Source organism: Stegodyphus dumicola, chromosome 3 (genome assembly GCF_044657685.1).
Source record: "Stegodyphus dumicola isolate Sdum_Otavi_A_Nest chromosome 3, ASM4465768v1".
NCBI classification, from domain to species: domain Eukaryota; kingdom Metazoa; phylum Arthropoda; class Arachnida; order Araneae; family Eresidae; genus Stegodyphus; species Stegodyphus dumicola.
The window spans coordinates 22,289,107-22,316,570 of NC_140770.1; the positions used below are offsets into that span (position 1 = coordinate 22,289,107).

At 34.6% G+C, this 27,464-nt stretch overlaps 1 long non-coding RNA gene across 1 annotated transcript; it reads left to right on the forward strand.

The window, feature by feature from the left end:
• The first annotated feature begins 643 nt into the window (after positions 1-643).
• LOC118192708 (uncharacterized) lies at positions 644-27,464 on the forward strand. Its single transcript, XR_015040148.1, has 3 exons — positions 644-731; positions 11,769-11,902; positions 25,575-27,464. It is a non-coding gene; the product is annotated as an uncharacterized LOC118192708 (long non-coding RNA).

The following is a 27,464-nucleotide window of genomic DNA, read 5'->3' on the forward strand; positions in this document are numbered from 1 at the left end:
ACAAAAAATAGCTTATATCTGTTCTGGCGAATTCGTGAATTTAATAAAACTTTCTAATTTTTAAAGGGTAAAAAAGTAAAATTTTCAGATTTTTATGTCTCTTACCTGTCTATGTATACTCCTTGATTTTGCCTGCCATCTACGAAATATCCTTAAACTGCTAATTTTAATTTCCGTAAAATAATGCTGTTCAAAACGAATCAAATTTTAACCTATTTAAAAGGATAAAAATACGCCAGATTTCCGTTAAAATCGATACGGAGTGATCTACTTTCTAAATGAATTGTTAGTTACGGTAGCTAGTTAATGAAAGGTGACGCCTTAATGTAGAATGCATCTGTGACTGTCACATGCGTAAACAGGGGGGGGGGAGGGGGCAGAACCCAAACAACTATTTTTTGTAGAAAAATTAAATATTATCCTTTCTTTCGATCTATTGCCTGAATTCTCTAGAGAAAACTGAAAAGAAAATTTCTGACAAATGAGAGTGAAAAATCACCTCTTATTGTTTTCCGATCTGTTTCCTGCGATGTCTCTAGGCAGGCCTCTTGGACACGGTCCGAATGATGACCGATTAATTGTTGTCACTCCCTCTCACGTCACATCCTCATGAGTAGTTCCGGTTCATTAACAGCAATTAAATTCTAGGAAATAAAAAGGATTTCATCCGTATGTTTTGGAGACACACTGGTGCTTGCTTCCTTCCGTTGACAGCCATGTCTTCAGGAAAGGTGAGTGTTTCATTTCATATTGCATTAAACGCTAACCTAACAAAATATCCAACTTCTGAATAAAGTTACCTAAATTAAATAGATCAAATCATTCACAGATTATTTTATTATTATAATTGTAAAATTTTTATGTTAGTTAATTAATTAGGTACAATTCCGTTATAAGGGCCGTAAAAAATCGTCAAACCACTGTTGATGCCAATGCTGCCAAAAATAATTACGGTAACCCTAGTTATTCCTTCTTCTACTGAAAAGAAATAAAGTTGCGTCACACCTCACGCATGTAACTGTTCCAGTCTACAGCTGTATTGTGATTCATCTTCAGCTGGAGTTGACAAAATTCAATAGATGTCATCTCCTGATATCAAAAACAGATGAACCTAGCGGTTGTAAGGAAGAGGATTTTCGATCCTTCGAACCAATTTTGACTTCTTAATCCTTTCTTCTCATTAAAGTTTCTTTCCTGCACCGCCATTTCGCTACTGAGTTACCGCTAAAGCATAATTTCATTTCGTGGTTGTTCGAACATAAATTTCTATGCCTGTTTTTTGAAAAAATTCTGTAGCAGACTTTTCGTCATTGGGCAATACACAAATTGTTAAATCCATAGAGTTATTAGAAAAGAATTAAAAAATCAAACTAGTATTTCAATGGCGACTTATAAATATTGTTACGAAATGTACAAGCGCGGTAAGATGGCTTCCCGGCAAAGCAATTTTAGGTTTGCCATAAAATGGCAAGGGAAGGCAAAGCTGCCCCATTTGGCAAGAAATCGCCCATTTGGCGACAAAATTGGCGATATGCCATGGACGGATGGAGAACCTTCTGGAACGAATTCTTACCGGTTTAGCCCAGAATGTTCTCGAACACAAGCCGAAAGCTATATAAACTCTGCTGGTCCGCAGTCAGTGTGTGTGCCTCGTCTAGCGAGCTGATAGTCAGTCATTGAGCAAGTGTCTCGAAGTCTAGCGCCGAGTTGGTCGTTGAGTGCATCGAGAGAGTCTTTTAGTGCATGGCGGATTAGTGCATCGTCGAGTTTTGTCTTAGACTGTGCTGAGACGAGAGCTATACTCTTGTGTATCGTCGAGTGCATCGCGTGGAGTTCCGAGAATGACCAAGCACAGTTGGGAGCTGTACTCAGGTGCTTTGCAGTGAAGCTGTTTCCACTGTTACTGTCTGACAATGTGAAGGCCATGTCGCTGAACGTGTCAGCTTGTTTATAAAAGTTCGACGACTGTAAAAGTGATTTTGAAGCTATCTGTTTAATATTGGTAATATTGGTAAATAAAGTGTGTTTCGATACTTCATCAAGTGTCGTCCTTATTCACTCCAAATCTAAGAACCCCGTATGAACGTGAAGGAAGAAAATAACGTAACAATATAAAACTATTTAAATTTACGCACTTCGGCACGTTCGCTAGATATTTGGTGTGTGGTTAAATGCGCGCGTTTGCTAGATTTGGCGCTTTTGCGCCTATATTTTCGCTGCAATTTTTTTACGGTCCCTAAAACGAAATAGTACCACTAAGGGGTAATGACCTGAAACTTTATTATAACTTCTTCTTTCTGCAGTTTTCACCAAAATGAAAATTATTTGCTTGAATATTTAGAGCGTCTCATACCCTTAAAACCCTTTAAAATCTTCAAATATGTGACTGTTGCAAGAATTGGGATATTTTATTTATTTTAAAAGCAATTACTACCAACTTCTTACAGCTGACTACATAATATGCGGGACCTACGTAATTATGGGGGCTTTGGGACTAGTAACCAGAAAGTTTGTGTTGCCACAAATATTTTTATAATTTAATCTGCTTTGTGACAAAATGTTTTATGCATTCACCTCATGTTTCCACCTTGCGCGCATAATATTTTAAAAATAGCTAATGGTACATACTTGAAATTGGATGAAATTTCTTTATATGGGCACTATTTTCTAACTGAACCCAAAATCTGATGAATATTTTAATATTAAAAAATTTTATGCACGGAAACATTACAGATTTTTTTAATAAAATACATTTTATAAACTCAACTCCAAATAAAATAAAAGTTTAACGTGAAATTCTTAGAATTTTTGGTTCACAAAAGTTTCTAAATCTTATAAAAGCTATATGTTAAATTATGCAACAGAATGTTTCAAATTGTGCGCGCAAGGTGGAAACATGACGAAAATTTTGTCAAAAAGCGGATTATATTATAAAAATACTTGTGACAACAAAAACTTTCTGATTACTATTTCAGAAAGCAGCTATATTATGTAATCATCTGTAAAAAGGTGGTGGTAATTGCTTTTAAAATAAATAAATTATCCCAATTCTTTCAACAGCCACATAGCCGAAGATCTTATGGGTTTTAATAAGATCCGAAGATCGAACCGAAGATCCGGCACCGGATCAATAAGATCCGAAGATCCGGCACCGAAGATCTTATGGGATCTTATGGTGCATGAGTCCGCTTATGATCTTCGACTATGTGACTGTTGCAAGAATTGTGATATTTTATTTATGTTAAAAGCAATTACTTTCAACTTTTTACAGCTGACTACATAATATGCGGGACCTACATAATGTGGGGGCTTTGGGAAGTAGTAACCAAAACGTTTTGTGTTGCCACAAATATTTTTACAATCACTGGATCAGTAACTCGCTTTTCTGTCTAATAGAATCTAAAGGACATTGAATTAAACTTCCGTACACTCTTCACACACAAAAAAGGGGCAGTTTCATATCATCTTCTCTACTGTGCTGATTGAAAAAATTTAGCTTGTGTTTTTCATATCTTGAAAGAGCGATTGAGGATGTATATTAGATTTATATATAGCATTGTTCTAACATAGGTATTTTGACACAAAATTTGACTTTTTCTGAAAATACATATGCGATTCTTTTTCCATATTTCGATTCTACGACTCAAATTATGCCAAAATGACAAGCTTTTAAAAATCGTACAAGTAATTTTTAAAAAATTAGCTTTTAAAATTTAGTGTTAATTGAATTTGGTATATATTTTTTAATATATCTTATTTGTTGTTAAACTTACCGGATTCCTTCTTTCACAATTCGAAATTTACAATTGAAATTCGCTATATTTTTCAGTTACATTTCTAAAATTTTCAAAAACGTTTTGAACTGTTACCTATAAAAATTTTATTATCACCATAAACTAAATGCATATTATTTTATAAAATTATTTTAGGCATATTATTTTATAAAACTTCCGATTTTGAATCAAAATATCTATGTTAGAATGCTACTATATACACTGAAGTGACAAAAGTCATGGGATAGCAATATGCAAATATACAGATGGCAGTAGTATCGCGTAGAAAATGTATAAATGCGAAGTGCTTTGGCAGGGCTTTCATTTGTGTTCAAGTTATTCATGTGAAGAGGCTTTGACGTGATTATGGCCGCACGACGAGAGTTAAGAGACTTTGAACGCGGAATGGTAATTGGAGCTAGACGCATGGGTCATTCCATTTCGGATATCGTTAGGGAATTCAACATTCCGAGATCCATAGTGTGAAGAGTGTGCCGAAAGTATCTAATTTCAGGCATAACATCCCACCATGGACAGCGCAGTGGCCGACCACCTGCACTTAACGACCGAGACCAGCGACGTATGCGTAGAGTTGTCAATGTTCACAGACAAGCAACACTGCGTCAAATAACCGCAGAAATCAATGTGGAACGTTCGAGGGACGCGTCCGACAGGACAGTGCGGCGAAATTTGTCTTCCTTGGGCTATGCCAACAGAAGACCGACTCGAGTGCCTTTACTGACAGCACGACATCGCCTGCAGCGACTATCGTGGGCTCGTGAGCATATCGGTTGGTCCCTAAACGAATGGAAAACCGTGGCTTGGTCAGATGAGTCACGATTTCAGTTGGTAAGAGCTGATGGTAGGGTTCGAGTGTGGCGCAGACCCCACGAAGCCATGGACCCAAGTTGTCAACAAGGCACTGTTCAAGCGGGTGGTGGTTCCATAATGGTCTGGGCTGTTTTTACATGGCATGGACTCGGTCCTCTGGTGCAACTGAACCGATGATTGACTGGATCATTGACCTTCAGCTACTTGGAGATCACTTACAGCCATTCATAGACTTCACGTACTCAAACAATGATGGGATTTTTAAGGATGCCAACGCGCCATGTCACCGGGCCACAATTGTTCGCGATTGGTTAGAAGAACATTCTGGACAATTCCAGCGAATGATCTGGCCACCTAGATCGCCCGACATGAATCCCATCGAACATTTATGAGACATCATCGAGAGGTCAGTTCGTGCCCAAAACCCTGCACCGTCAACACTTTCACAATTATGGACGTCTATAGCGGCAGCATGGCTCAATATTCCTGCAGGGGACTTCCAACAACTTGTTGAGTGCATGCCACGTCGAGTTGCTGCACTTCGCCGGGCAAAAGGAGGACCGAGAAAATATTAGGAAGTATCCCATGACTTTTGGAATATATATACATCTAATATATTTCCTAACTCGCGGTTTCGAGACATGAAAAACGCAATTTGAATTTCGTCAGTTGGCCCAGTAGAATAGGAGATATAGAGCTGTCCCCCCTTTTTTTTGTGCACTGTGTAAAGTTAGAGTTTAAGTTTTAGAAAAAGCGATCTTAAAAGTGTTAAGAGAAAAGAAGTGTTATAATATGCTTCAGCTTTTAGGAGAGATAATGTGTTATTTTGATTTATTCGAAGCTCACCAGTTTTACAGCGCTCATCAAAATGTATATTGAGGTAGATTGGTTTGGTTTGGTTTATGTGATTACGGCAAAGCATAGAGGGCTACCTGCCTACGGAAAGGGATGCCTTCGTGAAGGACGTTCTAAGGAAAACTAACTCTTATACACGTTACACGTAAGGAAATACATGAAAACGCCCATATGAGCCAGCACGTTCCAGGGGTTTGAATCTGAGATCGAACTACCAGTGTTCAGTTACTTAACCGCTCGGCTGCATGTGGGCTATTGAAGAAAAATTTTCTTTCAATTTGAATACAGAGTGTCAGAGAGATTGATTCGAAATAAAATCGCGTGTACCAAGTAGAAAAACATTTCTATATTTTGAACGCAAATTGGTAAATTTTCATGAAAAATATAAATTAAAAAAAGATTACAAAAAAGAAGATGAGTAACTGTATGAGGTAATTTCTTTTAAAACTGTTTATTATTTATCAAATTAATTTACTAAGGAGACTTAGAAAGTTTTCATGATTAGTTTATTTTTATTTTAAGTTAATTTTTTGGTACTTTTCCGTTTCGCCGGCGCAAATCTCGCCAAGCAGACTTTATTGACGACAACATACAGTATACAAATTAAAAATATTTAAAAAGTTTTAGTTCTAAGAATTCTTTTTTTGAAGGCATAAACATTTTAATATCGCTTAAAACTTTATAAAAAGCCAATAAATAAAGACAATAAATTTGTAAAAAGACATTAATTTAAAAATTTACTATGCTTTAATGGTTCAACATCCTGATTCGCCGGTTCATATCACGTGACCCCAAGCGATCTCATTTCACGTTAACTACTCTACAAAAATCTAATGCTGTCAGTAATTATCTACATTAATTTCAAGTTAAATCTTAATTTGGAACACAAGTTTAAATGCAAGAAATATTTCAATGCTTACGAATAGCTTACTAAGAAATTATGTAAAACTGCAGTGCTCTACATCCCTAATGCATTCTCATTAGAATTGATGAATTTAACCCTTGACTTTCCTTTTCTATATTTTCGGCTTCGGGTAAGCGCTGTGATTGCATCCTGATTGACTTAATTGCCGAGAATGGCCTTAGACATAAAACTGAACTATCTGATAAAAATTCTATGTAATTATATGCCAGTATTGAAAGAAACAATCAATCTAATAAGAAAAAGCTGCGAAATGTTTTGAAAATGCGTAAAAGATTACCAGCGAGAATATTCCGTTTGGCATCGGTTGTACCATTATTGGCGACTTTATCGCTTGCGCCGGCAAAACGGAAAAGTACCAATTTTTTTACTATATATTAAACTTTGAATAAGGGGATAGAAACCAAATTCTGTACAACAAATAACATAAATATTTTACTTAGCTCTAATATACAAAATGCATACGCAACGTAGCATTTCATCTTTTGACCACAGTTATAATAATAATAATTGATAATAATAATAAAAAGAACATCTGAAAAGTTTCAGATTTTAAATTAATTCCAAAGGGGCGATCTTTAAAATTTTTTCTGTTACCTTTATTGATTAAATATCATGTTCTTCACACTTAAACCATAAAATTCAGTTCAACAGCCGTATCGCAAAATAGTTTTAAATTGAACTTATCTTTAGAATTTCCGATACGGAATCTCGCGTTCTAGAGATAAAAATCTTTTTTCTGTACAACGTTGCCATGGCTCGCTTTGAAATCCTTGAGTTTTTTAATCAAAAATTCGTTAAAGTTTTACAAAATATGAAATCGATAATAAAACAAATTCCAAATTTCAAATCTGGGCTTCCAGATGCCCATATTCGCAGTCATTCAGAATTGGATAGCTGTAGGTACCGTTGTTTTATTAGAAGGCGAGAAACATACATACATTTATGCAGAATCTTCATTATTTAATTTCTTCAAATATAATACAGGGCGATAATAATTGTTGGCAACAGTTTGAAAAGCGAAGCGACGCAAAATGCCGTTTGGACTAATAGCCCTTTGGGTCTAATGACCCTTCGGGCTAATAAATAAAAAAAAAATTTCCCTTTGCGATATTATTATTATATTTTGATAAATATTTAGTAAGCAGAATTTAAAATTAGTTAAAAGTATTTTTTATTAGTCCAAAGGCATTTGAATCCCGAAGGACTATTAGTTTCGTTTTGGCATTTTGCGTCGGACTCATAAATGTCGGTTCACTTTTCAAACTGTTGCCACAAAATGTTAGAGTCCTGCATTATATTTGAAGAAATTAAATAACGAAAAATCTGCATAAATGTATGTATATTTCTCGTATTGTGATAAAACAACGGTACATAGAGTCATCGAATTTTAAATAACGTAATCCTCCAACGAATATGAGCATGTGGAAGACCAAATTTGAAATTTGAAATTTGTTTTATGATCGATTTCCTATTTTTTAAAACTTTGACGAATTTTTGATTAACAAACTCAAGGATTTTAAAGCGAGCAATGGCAACGTTGTGCAGAAAAAACATTTTTATGTCCAGCGCGTGAGTCTCTGTATCGGAAATTCTAAAGATATGCTCGTTTTAAAACTATTTTGCGATATTGCTGTTGCACTGGATCTTATGGTTTAAGTGCGAGGAACATGATATTTAATAAAGAAAGGTAACACACAAAATGTTAAAAAACGGCCCTTTGGATGTAATTTAAAATCTGAAACATTTCAGATTTTTTTTGTTAATAAAATTTTTTGTTCTGGTAAAGAAAAAGTGTCTGGCTCGTCAGATACTTTATCACACTGTGCGTTTGACCAGCATGCAGTTTGAATTTAAAACGTCTGCTCTAATGATTCTTTTAAGATACAAATGCAAAGCATTCATCATTTTTAAGTTTCAAAATTTCACTGATGTAACAATGAAGAATTCTGATTCGTACGTCAAAGCCCGAAGTATTACGAATGCGTATATTTTACATAAAATGCTTTACACGCTTTGATTAATTTTCCTTTTTCACTGAGAATCCCCAAAACAAATCATGCTTGCAAAATCCTGGAAGACTATTAAAATCTTCATCCTAGATATTCAGATGAAATATCTGGAAATGAATCCAGGTCCTTTTTCGAGCACGAAAGATTTCTCTCAAATAAAATCGATAAATTGACTTTATGCATACAAGCATGACTTTCTAAGATGATCATGATCATCGAATTTCCAAATCGCTTCCGATGTTATGAATAACAGAAGTGTTCTTAATACATTGTTCTCAATACTTACGTAATACTCGCATGGAATGCAAGGATTTAAAATCTTAGTGACAGAAAAGGCAGTGGAGATATTCCTGAATTTTCCTTTTTGATTGTATATTAGTGTTGAAAAATAAAGCCGATTATTGCGAAGGATAAAATATTCCATGCATTTGATTTAAATTTGCTGCGAGACTGTGCGAAAAAAATATGTCTGACACCAAAAAATAAAATGTTTACAAGGAAAACGGATTCGAGTTCTGGCGTTTTTACATTTTGATAGTTTAAAAATGTTTTTCTTAGTGATTAATGATAACAATCTAACAATTTGTGCGATAATAAGAAAAAGGAAAAAGTGAGCTCTACAGAAATTATCTATGCTTGCAGTAACACTACTGATCAAGTTGTTCGATGCACCAAATTGATCAAAATCAGTACCAAAAATCAATATTGATCAAATGGCACTGATCAGTAACATTTTACTGATCATTAACTCTACTGATCAAAATACTAACTCTCATTTATGAAAAAACGAAAATCAAAGTTCAGAAAGGATATGGGTTAGGTAACTTGACATACAATATATCATTATTAATATATCACAAAATTCCTTAATACATGTTTTATAGTATAATTGTCGAATCTCGCTGTAGAAACCCATTCGGTACCCATCAGAAATTCCAGTTCACTATTGATCAAATATTTACAATTGATCACTATTGATCAAATTGCACTGATCAAAATCACTACTGATCAAAATACTAGCTCTCATTTATGAAAAAAGGAAAATCAATGTTCAGAAAGAATATGGTTAGGTAACTTAAAATACATCTTTATAAATTGCCTCATATATGTTTTACACCATAATTGCCGAATCTTGCTGTAAAAAAAACCATACGGTACCCACCAGAAATCGCAGTTTACTATTGATAAAATATTCACAATTGATCACTAGTGATCAAATTGCTCTGATCAAAAACACTATTGACCAAAATACTAAATCTGATTTATGGAAAAAGGAAAATCAAAGTTCAGAAAGGATATAGGTTAGGTAACTTGACTTATAGTACATCCTTACAAATTGCTTCATGCATGGTTTATAGCATAATTGTCGAATCTCGCTGTAGAAAACCATGTGGTCAAGCACATGAAGGTTAGGAATTTACGTGGGATACTATCATAAATCGCATCTCACTATTGATGAAATATTCACTTATTGATCACTAATGAAAATCACCATTGATCAAAAACATTACTAATCAAAATAATATGATCAAAAACACTACTGATCAAAATAATAGCTCTCATTTATGGAAAAAGGAAAATCAAAGTTCAGATACGATATGGGTTAGGTAACTTAACATCCTTATAAGTTCCGTCATACGCATTTTATGATGACTCACACTGTAGAAAATAGCACAGTAAACCACGTGAAGATTAAAAATTCATGTGGGATCTTAACAGAATCGCAGTTTAGAAGTCGAGGACACAGTCGAACATTAGGAGGTGTTAAACTGCATAATCTGACATTACTGAAGCAATAATGTATTAAAAAATATCTCTGCTTTGCATTACAAAAATCACAATTTCATGAATAGTGTCTAAGTGTTTTTGCGATCTGCTTACCTATGTCTGGCAAGAAATAATTTCGATTTCAGGGTTCATTGACCCTGGAATTCTCATTGGATTCTGCCAAGTCCTCTAATATCATCTTAAATCTTGATGAATCACAGACCGTCCAGACGGTATAACGGTTAGGGGAGCCGACTGCTATACCAAATGGCCTGGATTAGAATCCCGGAGATGGCATCGTTGTACCTGCCTGTCCCCTCATAGGAGGCAAAGGTGGCACACCTATTAGGTGCCTCCTTAATAAAGTGACAATCGCTTCTGTCTTTAGTAGTGGCCAACTTGTGGACGGTTTAGGCCGGCCATTGGGAAAAAATGATGAATAACAGGACACAAAATACAACAGAAAAATTAAAAGAGCATGCTAGTTCAATTTTCAAAATGTACCAGACAGAGGCTATGCAGCAAAACGCTCTGAAACACTCAGCTAGAGAATAAGGTTGCTGCTAGCTAGAATTGTCTTTATATTAGTTACTTTTGAAAGCGACCAAGATGCTGCTCCTATGCCGTTAATATTCGATTGCTGATTTAATGCTAATACTTCGAGTAATGTTATGATGTTCAGCTTTTCGTAGATTATTAAAGAGTGTGTTGTAATTCAATGTTGTAGTTGTACACGCAACGTCAACAGCAATTCAGATATCCAACAAAAATGTAATAAAATGAAAACATTAATAAACCTTAGTACTTATCATTACATATTTTCGTCTTAATGTATTACCTTGTTTTACAAAATAAATACTCTGTTTACTCCCGTTTTTCTCCTCCTTATCATTTTGCACAAAATTCTGAAAAGTTTTTAAATATTAACGTAATTTTCTCATTCCTCATAGTGTTCAAAAAGCGAGCTCCCCCAAATTTTAAAATGAATGCATCCACACAATTATTGCTTTCGTCTAACTAATTTATTTGTTTGTGGGTTTTGGATACATGGAATCATGAAGCAATAATAGTGAAGAACTTCAGGGAAACGGATGCTCTTGACGATTCTGAAGATCATTGCGTAGGGAATGATTATGACGGTGATAATGGCGACGACCTGGAAGCTGTTACAGACGACACGGACAGAAGATCTAGCAGCAGTGAATGATTTGAGGCAATCAAATCCAGCAGCAATGAAGGATCTATCGTGCAATGAGTATTGGTATTTCGATTCAGGCTCGAGTCCCAGAGGAGTCGCTGGTTGTGTGGGCATTTTCGCCGTTTTCCCCACGTGTAACGCGACGTGGTGTCAGTTTCCCTCAGAATGTACTCTACGAAGGCACCCCTTCCAATAAACAGATAACGTATATGCTTTTCTTAACTGATTAAAAAAGTTATAAGTCACTTTCCAATTTATGAAGAATATCTTATAACACTATTTTTTAAGTTAAAAGGATATAATGGATATATATGTATATATTATTTTTTAATGAATATTTATGAACAGTTATCTTGTGTAATCATTTAAAAACAGTTGTTTATAGCAATATTTCAATTATTTTTTTGCAGGTGTATGTATTCATTTTAATCTTTTGTTCTTGCTGTTCCTTACTGAGGGCAGGACATTCCTGGTACCCTGTATATTATCCAGTACATGTCGGGGGCGGAAAAAAGCACGTGACCCACATTCACCTCATTCAACCGTAAGTTTTACGTAAGGGAAGTTTTATACCTTGTTACTGAAATTAAAAAAAAAAAAATATGTGGCCACATACTTCAGGAAAACATTACATTTGTTACAGATTTAACCTTAAAAATATCTTATTTGCTATTTAATTTTATTTATTACATTTTCTCCAAACATTTATTTTACAATTGGTAATATATTACAAAGCTAGATCATTTAAAATTCACATATTTAAAGCATTTATTGCGTAAGTAAAATAAAAGTTTCGGGAGCAGTTCCAGAAAGGTACATTGTTGGTAAAATACTATCCAGTTGAAAGTCTTCTAGAGAGGATGACAATAGGCAAGGGGGGATTCTTTTTCGAAGTTGATATTAGCTAAGCAAAAATTGAACCATCACCTAAAATAAGACTGAGACTTTGTGTACGACCGGCATTGGCAGTCTCAAGGATCGTAAAATAAAACAGCGACAGACATATTTATGTAGTAGTTTCAAAAAGTTCAACCACTATTGCCAAAATTCATTATTGCCAAAATGCTTTAAAAAATAAATTCTACATCTCCACCTCAGAAGAGGCGGGTGACTTTGCAAGGAAATTATTACGAACTCAGACAAGTCATTTACACAGTTATTAGAAACGTCTTTTATTATTTGCAATAAACAGTAAAGATTTAGGAAAAGTAACCACTATGTGTATTTTAATTTATAATTTGAGATTTTATTAAAAATAAAACAATATCTAAAATAAAAAGCAGTAAACACATGCTTTCAAATCGTCAGTTAACTACAACATTTGGCTTCATTTAGGGTTATCACAATGCTTACCCTTATTATGAACCAACATTTTATAAGGTATATTCTCCCTCCTTTCAGCATGCCTTCGTGGTGTAACGATAGCACACTTGACGCGTGTTCGAGAGATTCAGATTCCAGTCCCGGAGAGAGTATTGGTCATTTTTCACGTCTTTTGCTTCAAAATAACCTAATGTCTCTACAGTGGCGTCTGAACTAAAAAGGTGGTGGATGATGATTCTTCACGACCAGGATTTGGCGATTGGGTCCCACAATCAGTCGCCCTTTAAAATGGGCAATAGATAAGGTATTCTGTCCCTCATTCCAGCATGCCTTCGTGGTCTAATGATAGCACACTCGACGCGTATTCGAGAGGTTCAGGTTTGGGTTCCGGCGAGGACACTGGTCATTTTTCACGTCTTCTACTTCAAAATAACCTAATGTCTCTACAGTGGCGTCTGAACTAAAAAGGTGGTGGATGATGATTCTTCACGACCAGGATTTGGCGATTGGGTCCCACAATCAGTCGCCCTTTAAAATGGGCAGTAGATAAGGTATTCTGTCCCTCATTCCAGCATGCCTTCGTGGTCTAATGATAGCACACTCGACACGTATTCGAGAGGTTCAGGTTTGGGTTCCGGCGAGGACACTGGTCATTTTTCACGTCTTCTACTTCAAAATAACCTAATGTCTCTACAGTGGCGTCTGAACTAAAAAGGTGGTGGATGATGATTCTTCACTATCAGGATTTGGCGATTGGTCCCACAATCAGTCGCCTTTTAAAATGGGCACTAGATAAGGTATTCTGTCCCTCATTCCAGCATGCCTTCGTGGTCTAATGATAGCACACTCGACGCGTATTCGAGAGGTTCAGGTTTGGGTTCCGGCGAGGACACTGGTCATTTTTCACGTCTTCTACTTCAAAATAACCTAATGTCTCTACAGTGGCGTCTGAACTAAAAAGGTGGTGGATGATGATTCTTCACTATCAGGATTTGGCGATTGGTCCCACAATCAGTCGCCTTTTAAAATGGGCAGTAGATAAGGTATTCTGTCCCTCTTTCCAGCATGCCTTCGTTGTGTAATGATAGCACACTCGACGCGTATTTGAGAGGTTCTGGTTCGGGTCCCGGCGAGGGCACTGGTCTTTTTCCACGTCTCCTATTTCAATATATCCTAATGCCTCTATGATTTGATCTTTCTGTTGTCGAGATTAAATAAAGGTATGCAGCGTGTTTCAATTAACAAGTACCGTGATAAAACTCGATTAAAGATTTGCCCTATCAGTGACTGAATAATGAAGACTACTGAACACTGGGAGTTTGGCCTTTGTTTTATCCAAGCGATCAGAATAGCTGCGCGGTTGGTTTTCCTGGTTTTCTCCATTTGTAACGTAAATACGAGCCGGTATTCCTTTGCAAAGTTCTCCACCAAGACATCCTTCTCCTCAAGCAAGATACCTCTTGCATATTTTGTCATATTCGAATAACGTACTCAGTCAAGTATTAATTGCTATTGTTTGTAGATTATTTATTAACTCTTTGAAAACCGCAGTTTTCGCTAACCGGTATGCATAAAATACCGAACCCCCCAAAAAGGTTTTCGAGAGTCACAGCAGTTTCCTCCCCTCCCCATCCATTAACGCACAAAGAAGACTGAAGATTTCAAATGTCATCCTGTCTACTTCCTAACAAATAAAGATAAGAAACCACAAATAAGTCCTTTTAGGACAAGCTGTCTGCAATAAACTGATACAATGCATCTGGGGAAACAGCACCTGCTACTGCATACCTTGAGGAAGGGAAGAAGACAACATCAGAATTTCGGCCGTTTCGGGCGGTTGTGGCTGTTTGAATGAAAGGCCGTCTGGGGCGTTATGGTCTTCAGAGAGTTAAAATCCAGTATTAATAAAGCTATGAACTGCTAGTTGTACAGTTCAAATGAGAACAAAATATATGTGCTGTAGAGTGCAATTCAAATACTCAAAAACACTGCTGCCCATAACCTGTGATGCTTATATCTAAGCTGGTAACCTATGCGCATCTCTAAATTATGAATAGGTAAATAATTATTTGTTATAAGTCAGCAAGATAGCAGGTAGCAAATCAGGGGCTTGACGCTGCTGCATTGCAAGGAAAACAAAATCCTTTGCGTTCCATTTCACACTCTTCAAATACTGATTACACTCACTGCAGGTTTAAGTAGTATGCGGTTCATCTCCCGTGAATTTTTTTTTTTTTTGGGGCAGTCGAGTTCTTAAGGCAGAGGCAGAGAGTTATGTTTACAGTTTTTAAAGTTTATTAATAATTTGGATATCCAACAGAGAACAAGACTGCCTCATGACTGTGATTTGTGCTACATCATAACTCAGACTCTGGCTGCAGAGGCTATTTATACTTAACCCCATTTGGTACTTACGTATTAGCGTAGCCACCTTGGAGGAGTTTGGAAAATTTTCACAGGAAAAAAAAAGTTAGTTCGAGGAATTTTCAGATTGCAGTTTACAGTGGTTACTTAAAGAGGTGTTATGCTCATGGTTCCAGAGTTTGGCGGCTTCTACTAAGGCGACTGCGGTAATACGTAAGTACCCCTCATTTGTATTCTAGTGACGATGGACGGAGAGGCAGTGTAGAGTCGTTAGGATATTTTGAAGCAGGAGAGGTGAAAAATGTGCATTGCTCCTGATAGGACTCGAACCCTGAATCTCTGGAATACGCGTCGAATATGCTTCTTGGTAAAGATACATTTAAGTTCTTATTGTATAAAAAGTTATAAAGTGCGGTGTTCTTTGGGAGCATAAACTACATACTTTAACCCCTTCGAGCCGGGTAGCGAAAACGCGCGCTTATCGCTGAGGCCGGCAGTGTCTTACGCGAGCGTCTCTCCAGGGCCGGGGGCTTTTTTGCTACTAAGCCTAAATCCATGAAATTTCCGAAGTATCAACGCATTGTTTAATAATGCTCTATAGAGTATTTAAACGGCTTATGCTTTATAAATATTTATATATATATATACTTTAATTACCTTATTTCTTGTTTAAATGCATATTTTACACATTTTATTTTAATTACTCACCATTTTATGAATTTTAACATTATACATCTGAAAACTAAATATATTACTTAAAATTCTCTTTTCGTATGAAAAATTTGAAAACAGGGATCTACACACAGTCCTACGTTACATTCCTTGCATTCGTAATAACTCATTTGCCGTTTTGGAGGATTTTTCCGGGAATGTGAACAAACGAAGCATCGTCGTCTCATTTTCTTATCAGTCTCTTCTGAACAAAGTTTTGGAAAATGTCTTTCAGTTAATCTTTCAGAATCAGTATCAGAATATCAGAATTTCAGAATCAATATCTGAAATATTTTGCATCATTTCTGCTATTTCATGCTCTGTTAAACATTTTCGACGCTTCGACATTGCAACGGTATAAACAAAGAATTCACGTCTAACAAGATCTAATTATTTTCTAAAAACTGAACTGCAAACCGAAATACCCAACGCTTTAGAGCAAATAAAACTTCTGTACTTACAGTAAACAACTACCACGTGCGAATAAAGTGCGATTTAAAGAGACGTCATAAATCACGCCACTCGGAAACATTTATTTCCCCGTTTGTTTATATAATCAAAAACACGTGTATGTGAGTCATGCTTCTCTCATTTCGAGTAGAAGGTCTACTTTACATGTATCTGAAACCATATGGACATACAGTGCCATCTTGTGGCAGAAATTATAGTTTGAAAAACGTTCCAAAGTACTGGCACAAATACTGACAGTCGGTAGAGAACGCAACAATCCTCTGGCACGCCTGCGTGTCGGCCGGTAGGTAAGTGTGTTCGTTGCTGGCACGTATACGTGACAGTCGGCGCGAAGGGGTTTTAAAAAGACTCTAGAAGAATTATTTTCTGGTCTTGTGAATACAGGAACACAAGTCAGAAAAAGTGTGTCTAAGCCCTGTTACTTGAACACAAAGAAATAACAATGACCCATCTTGGGTTTATACAGGCCAATACTTCTGGCTTAACTTAAATACGTAACGTTGAACTAAAACAAAATGTAGTAAGATTAGCTAAACGGCTCGCATATTTCACAAGTGCACATCAGGGTAGCCACTGCGGGAGGGGTTTCGAAAATGGACGAATGAGCTGTTATTGTTTTTGGTGATGCTAAATCTTCGTGCATGTGAGCGTATGTTGTTTACGTTTTAATTTGCACTTGTTTCACAGTTATAAATATATGACGTAATAGTAGAAAATCTCGTACTGCTTTAGATTTCTGATTTGATTAATCGCTGGCATTTCACGCTGGCATCGCGATTTTTATCACGCATTAATATTAGGACTGTTGTTCACTGCATATTATGTGGATTAAGAGAATTCAAGTGTATATTTTTTTAATTGAGATGAGAATGACTGAAAGTGTTACAATGAATCTAGTGTTTTCTTATTTCAGTACTTGCATTCTTTTGATTTTAAAGTGTAAGATTCAGAGTATATATCATCTGATTATATCCATTGTTAGCACTAAAAATTATATGTGAATAAATTGAATATACTCGTTGTGAATACGATAAATTCACTCTGTTTCACGAGTATTTTTTGTGTAGACAGTACATAAGAGTCAGCAATTATTAAATGTGAAATTTAACACACTAAATAAATACGAATGCAAATTAGTAAAGTTCAATTTGAATAAAATTCTACATTGTTTATTATTATAGAACATCTTTTTCAGATAGACTGAATTAAAAAGTACTGACTTCTATTTACATATATAATTGGTGTAAGTATTTTTCTCATACGCATAGTTTTATGTAAAGACTGCATTTGGACTCAGATGTTTATCATATGTTTCTTTCTTCATCTTATTTACCACTTATTAAGTAATATTTCACATCGATATTTTTGCGAAGTATCCAACACGTGTTTGTATTTATTTCAACCAGGTAGTGAAATCTTCATAATTTCCTATAATTGATTTAACTTCGCAATGAAAAGTTTCAGAAGCAATCGACGATGCTTTAATTATTTTGTACAGAAAATTGCGTGGAAGAATATTTTCAACCATCTTACTTAAATCTTAAAGCACGCGAAAGGTCATGTGACATGACAGAAATATTACTGGATGCTCATTGATCCATCCTAGAAGCCACTCCCTCGGTGGCTATACAGATGTGCACTCGTGAAATATGCTAATGGCTCACAGGATAAAGTGACGCCCAGGAAAGGCTTTGGTTTATAGATAACCGGCGAGAAAAGGTAAATGGCTAGAAGCATTCAACGTCAGATGTAAATAAGTCACGGCGCAACGTGGCCTAAAATAGGCAGAACACGCTCTAAAAATAACTTGCGTATCCCTCACTTAAATAGCACTTTTTTTTTTCTCTCAAATCGGAATAAACTCGCTATCTTATTTACATTCTGGTATGAAACGTGTGGGTGAAAAGAGACTGACAGGAAAGTACTAAAAATTAACTATTAGTTAAAAATAACCAGTTAATTACTCACAACGTTATTATATCTGTAAGACTGGAGCACTTTGCTTGATTGCTTAAATGTTAGATGAAAAGGGGCTTTGAGAAGGTCAACATTTGAGAGAACGTAGAAATGGTAAATGCTTTTCATTCTTGCAGAGCAGACGAGAATTTAAATTAGTTAGTTAGTTTAATTTAAATTAGAAGGTTAAATTAGTGACGTTTCTAACATCCATACTGTCCGTTAGCCATATTTACATCTGTAATAGTGTTTCAACCATCAAAACATTTAAGTTCTTTTTTTGGGGGGAGGGGAGGATTTATTAAGTAATAAAGGCATTTAACATTATCTACTGCCTGTATTGTTCTTTAATAACGGCTTTAATATCAGTGACTGTTAATAAAGATGGTAAACTCGCTAATACAGCTGATAATGGCACGAAGGATTCTAAACAAAATCATTCGAAAAAATATGAAAAGTGACATTAACTTTTCCCTCTTCAAACTTAACATATACATTCTTACAAAGATCAGAGCGAAAAGAAATTGAAAGATTCGCTTGAAGTTTAAGGCAACAAAAGCAGTCATTCAGCAATCGTAATATGAGTTCATTCAACAAGGCTTAATGGTCAACAAGGAATGCTAACTGTAGTTGTTAGTCCAAAGGGGCAATTTGCGCAGAAGGGATATAAATTTCGTTTTGGTATTTTCCGCTGAAATGTCAGTTCACTTTACAAATTGTTGCCACCAAATATTAGAGCCCTGTTTTTTATATAAAGAAATGAATTAATGAAGAATCTGCATAAATGCATGTATGTTTTTCGCACTGTGATAAAACAACGGTACCTCGAGCCATCAAAATTTGAATGACGTACGTTTCCATCCGAATATGCGCGTCTGGAAGCGCAAATTTGGAATTTGTTTATTAAGTATTTCATATTTTGTAAAACTTTCAAGAATTCTTGATTAATAAACTAAACAATTTCAAAGCGAGCAACGGCAACACTGTACAGGAAAAGAAAACATTTTTATCTCCAGCGTGCGAGACTGTGTGTCGGAAATTCTAAAGATATGCTCATTTTAAAATTATTTTGCGATGTTGCTGTTGAACGGAATTTTATGATTTAAGTGCGAAGAACATGATATTAATAAATAAAGATAACACAGACAACGTTAAAAAAGCCTCTTTGGGACTAATGTAAAAGCTTACAGATTTTTATATTTTTTAAAATTTTCTTTTGGGAGGGGAAATATGAGAATAAATGCGTTTAAAATGCCCCGATGGATAAGCCGCTTCTAAGAAAAACGTCCTATTCCTCAACAATGCGATGGCGCAACTTATATTTTCAAGTATTTAACTTCTCATAAGTAAGAAAACTAAAACGAAAATTGTTTTACAAAACTACTAGCGATTAGCCGAAAATCAATCCAACGTACTGTCAAAATATTTTCCCTGCAATTCAATGCAGGCTAAGCAAAAAACGGATGCGGATGTTGCATAAAGTTTTTATGCGGTTAAAAGTCATCATCGTGCTCTTTTCATTCTCTTCAGCATCACTAAATCGATGTCTTTTGTTGCAAATCTCAAGACTTTTGAAAGGGAAAAGAAGGAGAGAGGGGGCAGGGTGCAAGATCTAAACTGTTGAACCGATACATAAAGAAATACAGAATATTTTCCCTCCAAATATTTAGTTGCCAACACGATGAACTGAAAAGATCAACCGTCTCATCACCAAATCTGATCTTATCCGCCTAACACGACGGTTTAAACATTCCAAAACTTCACGTTGAAAGATTGCATTAGTCTGGTTCGTTGATATGAAACTTTTGCATACTAAACAACGAATATCAAAGTGTTCTTGGCCCTCTTTCAAATGAAACCCATTCATAAACATGTGCCTGTGATTAGTATACATAGTGTGCAGTTTGTTAAAAATATCCGAAGGCCTTTTTCCCGATTTAGTGAGGTACTTAACAGTAGTTCGAATTTTGTGTCAGCCATATTCCTAACAAGTGTTACAGAAGTATTACGTTTCACGAATCTCTAACTCTGCGCATCCAAAGGCTACCATGGCGCAACTTGGCAGGCACATACTGACAAAGCGCTTGCTTTGTTGTTACTTAAAGCTGCGTTCAGACGGTGGTATAAAGGACATAAGTGGTTTAACCCTTTGCGGCACAGTGTGTTAGGTCTGGACACACCTAAAATTTCCTTCTGTACGCACATAAAAATTGAATGAAAAAGGATTTATAAGTTACTGTAGGTTACTCTGAACTTCTTTATTCATCGTAGATGGCAGCTCAACAAAAACCAGCCCATATATTTTAGCCATGTTTAGTTTTTTAAGACCCTCATTTTTCAAAGAAATCTTCCAGATTTTTTAGGGTATAAAAGGAATTGTTTGAAAAGAAATTTCTATGTTATTTTTTTTGGCTTTATGCTAATCTCCTTATTCTATATTAGTTTTAAATTTTTACCTTGAAATCTTGCCTAAAATCAAACGGCGAACCCTAGGTGTGCCCAGACCGGGTTCACCGATCATCTAGGACAACTGAGCGTCTGTATTCTTTGTTTCTTCGCGTCTCAACGGTCAGTTCATTGACAACAATGCTCGTTTCAGCATTCTTTTCGAAGCTCTATTCAATCAGTGTGCCCACTTTGGGCACACCCACAGAATTAAAACGATAAGTACTATCTTCACAAAATTTTACTTGTGTACTCCTCTAGGTCTAATTAGACTGCCTACTTTTTTTTTTTAAAATCAAAACTCCAACTTTAAAAGGTAGCGTGGCGGAAAGTGTTAGGCCGAGCTGCGTTGCCAGGAAACCAGTCTGTGCTACGTCACAAAATCTGGTTTCGGGCTCTTGGAATAAAGTTCGAAGTTTTAAACTTTATGCCGATGGGATAAGCGTCGACCAGTCAGAACGAGCGCGTGAAACCTGAACGGAAAACCGGAGCTGGAAAATTTAGCTTCTCTAAGCGGGTGCGGTTTAGACTCTGTGTCGCAGGTGTGAACGGAATTCCCGCATGTTATTCCTTGTGATTATGCCTCTGTGACATTTACGTCGCCGTTTGAACGCTGCCTTACAGTTTCACTCCAATACTGCCAATTCTGGGTTTACAAATTAATACTTGTTATTTAACTGTCAAAACGTTTATCTAATCTTGTAAGCAATTACCTAGGAAAAGTAAATGCTATAACTCATACAGTTTCTTCCTCATCAAAGCATCTAACGTATCACAAAGTTTAAATTATTCTTAAAAGAGGAATGCTTTAGAAATGATGTTGCAGCAGCAACTTCGAATCCATCCGTGAAAATACTTTCCAGTAAGCGATCCAGAAATATTTTGTTCAGTCATACAATAATTTTAAGGTAGTTGTGCTTGAAACATTTTGAGACTCACAGAGCGTTGCAATCGAGCTTCATATCCTCTTCATTTTAAAGCTATTACTTATAACGCCTTTTAACAAATAATGGTTATCAACTAGCATTTAATACGTATTGTATAAAGGTATTAACTTGCAATTTAGTATATAAATTTAATTGATTATTTTGATTTAAAAGCTTTTCTGAAAAATGTATGACACTCTAAGAAGAAGTCCTCTTCTTCCCGGCTGTATGTTCATAGTAAACCTTTACACTATGAAATAATTTGGAAGTCATGTTATAGGGTTTGAGTGTACGCTTTAAAACTCTTTTTATTTAATAAAATTCCCAAGTACTCATATTACTCTTAAACTTTACGTGGAAGACTAAGAGCGAATTCTTGTAATGTTTTTAAGAACGAAATACTGCAGAGGAACGGTTTGAATAACCTTTTTATTAAATCTAAATTCAAACAGATGCTCACAAATCACCACCGTTTGTGGCTACGTAACAGAAAGTGAGAATGTAACAAATCACTAGTAAATTATGAATTCTAACGACTGGCTCCTTAGCTTAAACTAACGCTAAATCAACTGCACACAGCAAAAACGAACCGAGGATTATCATTATAAACTGAAAGGTGTCAAACACTGAAATAGAGAGCTAATTTTAATCTTTGAAACGCAGCTTAAGTACTGATTCTGAAACACTTTTAAAATTTACATCTATGTCATACAAAATTTACATTTCGGCAGGAAACTGAAACCAGGAGAAACAGCAAAGTTCAACTAAAAGTAACTGTTTAGAATAAAGTAAATTCTTATAACAACACATTTTGAGAAATTTGATAATTAAACATTATTTGTAATAATTAATGTTACGAAGCATTTTTTAATAAATTAAATAACAACAACTGAGTGAAAAAAATATGAAACTAGTTTTTCTTTCGTTAATAAATTTAAACAATGGAATTTGAGATTATTTTAAAAGAAAGACGAAATGGGAAAAGCAGCAATGAAACAAAGCAAAACAACACTCCCCCCCCCAAAAAAAAATTCTGAAAGTTTTCAGATTTCATATTACGCTTAAACAGACGTTTTTTTTCATTTGCTGACATATATACGTTTCAGGAACATTTGGGCTAACGTCACATTGTGCTAAAAATACTTAAAAACAGCATATCTTTTGAATTTCCGATAGACAGTTTCGCGCGCTGGAGATAAAAGTGTTTCATTACCCTACGTTGTTGCCACTACTCGCTTTGAAATTGTTGAGTTCGTTTTAATTAAAAATTCGGTAAAGCTTTAGAAAATATGAAACAGACAATAAACAAAATTCCAAATTCGGGCGGAAAACTGTGTTATTCACATTTTAACTACTCTAGGGACCGTTGTGTTTTCACAACAGAAACATTCATATATTCATGTAGATTCTTCATTATTTAGTTTCTTTAAATGTAATACAGGGCGATAATATTTGATGGCAATAGTTCGAAAAGTGATTCGGGCATTTAAAGTGATTCGAAGCAATATCCAGTTTTGAGACTTGTTTCCCTTCTGAGCTAAAAACTACCTGCAAAACATTTTGAAACATTTTTATCATTAAAGAACATTTTGCTATAATTTTTTATTCTTAAAGATGATGATGATTTTATGTATTTCATAAACTGTTTAAAACTCTTTTTACTTAATAAAATTCCCAAGTACTCATATTACTTACAGTACTCATGATACTATAATCCTCATATTATTCATAGTGCTAGTAGTACTATAGTACTCATATTATACTAGGGAGAATTAAAATACACAGTAAGTTAGTACACTAGGTACAGTTCAAGGATATAACAACCTAGTACGATAGGTATAATGCTATTAGATATGAGGGCACGATACTAGGTACTACTAGTATAGTACACTAGGTACTATTATAGAAGACATAGTATACTAGGTACTAGTACACAAAGTATAGTATAGTACACTTGATGCAATTCCAAGATTCAGAAAATTAATAAGATTCTACAGCAAAGAATCCTTTTCCATCCAATTTTAATACATTAAATAATTTAAATCCTTTCGAAGATTTTTTAATAAAAATTTAGACAAGTGAATTAAATATGCGAAAATGTTCAGTAATAATATATCTTAGAATTCATTTTATTTAAACAAAATTAAGTTCTAAAACATGATATCTGGGACTATGATCCTCCCCGAAAGATATGCTATCGAACACTGAATTTTATGTTCTAAAACGTTATCACGAAGTGCATATAAGTTTCTGCAGCAAAAGAATCCTTTTCCATTCATGGTGTAAATTTTGATTCATTAAACAATTTAAATCCTTTCGAAGATTTTTTAAGAAAAATTTAGACAAGTGAATTAAATATGCGAAAATGACTGCTATTCCTTCTTGGGAAACATCTACAAACATTCTTGGGAAACATCTAGTAATCCTGAATGAGAACAGGAAGCTTACTTAAGCTATGTTCGCGTGTGCGTGGAACTCCCACACTTCGGGATACAGAGACCAATACTTTTGGACTAAAACGTATATTCTGTATAGAGACTATTAACTCGAAGATTAGCCTTTTGACACTACGTATATAGTGAGCGAAATGTAAATATTACAATACGTCTTAGTATTTCCATCAAAGTAGAGCGTAATGCGAAACAGCGCCAAACGAGGCTATCTTTACATGTAAATATTGGGGTTAGGGGAAGATGGCTAGGAAATTGGTTAGGTATTAAATTTAAAAAGTATGTTTTTTTAATAAAAATAAAACCAAACATTTATTTCTTAAAGCCCAAATTAATACCACATTATTATTTCTTGCAAAAATAAAAACAAAATATAAATAACAAAACGAATATTCTTAAAAAAAACAAATAAAATTCTCAGTCATATTTAGTTAGCCTTCCGCGTTTTCAGTGTTCTGCCTTTTTGTGACAAAAGCATCTAATGTTGTTTGCCTTTTTCTTTTGCGTTGTTCTCTTAAAAGTTCTTCATAAACGGATAGAGCATCTCTAACACACCTTACTTTTGAGCTCCTGTCAAAATTCGGACCATTTTCAATGAATTGATCCATTATTTCAGTTATGGTAGACAAACTCCTCTTTACAAACGCCATCGAAAGTTCTTTTTGCTCTTCTTCTGAATCACTGCTGTCAACATTTTTGTTTTCTTCTTGTTCAGTTAATTCCTTGAGCTCATCATTAGAAAGACTAGCCGCTGCTTCTTGAATTATTTCTTCGACATTTTCCACATTTACCCCTTCAAAATATGTCTGTACAATACCGCACCAAACAAGAAATACAAGTACACTTTTTCGGATATGTATTTGAAACCTATCGCTGCATAATATTTCGGGGAATCCCCGTATGCTGCGAGCGATTTCGTGGAATCCCCAGGTTAAAATAAAAGAGCGCTAAACCGAAACAGCGCTAAACGAAACAGCGTTAAGCGAGGTCTTACTGTATATCTGAGAACTCATTTTATTTAAAATTAAGTTTTAAAGCATGATATCTGGGATTATGATTTCTTCCCCCCTAAAGATATCCTATCGAACACTGAATTTTATGTTCTAAAACGTTATCACAAAATGCATGTAAAAGAGCAGTTTTTCTTATTATTTATAATTAAATGCTTTATAATATTTTAATAAGTTTTAAATAGGCTTATATAACACCCAATTATTACCTAAGAACGTATGCCATGATAAAATGAAAATGTAAAACTATGAATGGACAAGCAAACAAATTAAAACCTTCGAAAAATCTATGTATACAAACGCTCTGGTCATCCGAGAAATACTGAAAATTATGGTGTTTGAAGATAAGCTGAAAGTAAAGCTTTAGAATTGACACTGACTGTAGTTAAATTATACATAAAATTAATTCTATTTTTAAATTTTTTAAAAACTATCACATTTTTATAGCATATAGACTAATAACTGATTTTCTAAAATGAACTGAAAAATATTTTGAGTATATTTTTAACGTATTTAACAACTAACATTTTCTTAAAGAAGGTAACTTTTGTTTTTTTCAGAGTTCATCACAAGAAAGAAGTGATTGTTGTGAATAATCACCATCACCATCATCATGGACATCATCATCATGGACATCACCACTGAGAACGTAGTTGAAAATATGTGGTGTAGAAATAATATTATGCATGTGAACTAGTATTCGACTCACGACATGCAAATATTAGAAAGACGATATACTGTTATAATGGGATTTTAAGATTCAGTTTCAATTTATTTACTGTTTCATTCGATAGATGGCAGCACTTCAAGTCTAGGTGTTATTCCGCGGATCCAGATAGATGCTATAATTCAACAAAGGAGAGAAAAAATTGTTTCTTTTAAAAACTGAGTTTGAATCCAAAGTAAAATATTATCAAAAGTAATGTTAATGCTATTTGACTGCAATTTTTCAATTCATTTTTCTACAATGATTAAATTTTTATCCTTACTTAGTCGAAGTTTGTTTAAATATTATTTAACAAACTGAATTACTTTACTTGAGAAATGTGTCTCTGGCGATTCATGCTGTTTACATTTTGTACAGAAAACTTCAACTTTAAGAGTTATTTATTTATTTCATGAAAAAATTTATTGAAACATGTTACTTCTTATTCAGGAGCTAAAGAGGTAAAAGAAGAACTTTACAATGCAAAAATATGAACTTTTGTAACCTAAGGTTTTCCTAAAAGAAACAGGCATTTTAAACTGTTACAAAAGCAATAATTTTAGACGGATGAAATACTTAGGCGTTTAGAAGATTATATCCTGAATTTTATACATTTTCTACGTGTTAAATTAAATTAATGTGTGAATTAAAAAATTTTTAAGTGTGATTCTTTTGTACTGATGTCAGAGCGTTGCAAAACACGTCTTATCCCATTCCCATATGAACAGTTGCAACACATGCTGTGATGCTTTGTTTAAACAGCCTAGACGTGTAGGGAGAGGCGGATGTATGCCCAAAAGACGCAGTTGTAACGTGTTAAATGTGAGAGTTTCGATAAACAACATGCCAGGTTCATATTGTAGCATACTGAATGGCCATCCAACACTGGGGGCGATTTTTGTCCATATCGTCTTTTCAAATGACACTGTAAAACAGCCCAATTTTTTTATATTCTCAAGCACAACAACAATTTTGTTCATCTGATTAGCTGCCATATTGTTAATTGATTTCAACAGCACTCACGTGATGTTAACATAACGAAAGCAAACACAAGCATGGGGTCATAAACATGAAGATGTTCCCTGTAAAACTTACTAAATACATTCCGATATATCTATCTATACCTATATCTAATATGTATATATCTATGTATCTATATCTATCTCTATATGTATCTATTTATCTCTCTCTATATGTATTTATCTCTCTCATTATGTATCTATTTATCTCTCTCATTATGTATCTATTTATCTCTCTAATAAAAAAGAGAGAAACCCCACTTTTTGATTTACAAGCATCTGTCTAATTCTTTATTTATTAGCTTTATTTCTGATATATCTATCTATCTATACCTATATCTAATATCTATATATCTAATATCTATATATCTATGTATCTATATCTATCTCTATATGTATCTATTTATCTCTCTCTATATGTATCTATTTATCTCTCTCTATATGTATCTATTTATCTCTCTCATTATGTATCTATTTATCTTTCTATTATATCTCTTTAATCAAAAAGAGAGAAACCCCACTTTTTGATTTACAAGCATCTGTCTAATTCTTTATTTATTAGCTTTATTTCTGATATATCTATCTATCTATACCTATATCTAATATCTATATATCTATGTATCTATATCTATCTCTATATGTATCTATTTATCTCTCTCTATATGTATTTATCTCTCTCATTATGTATCTATTTATCTCTCAAATCAAAAAGAGAGAAACCCCAC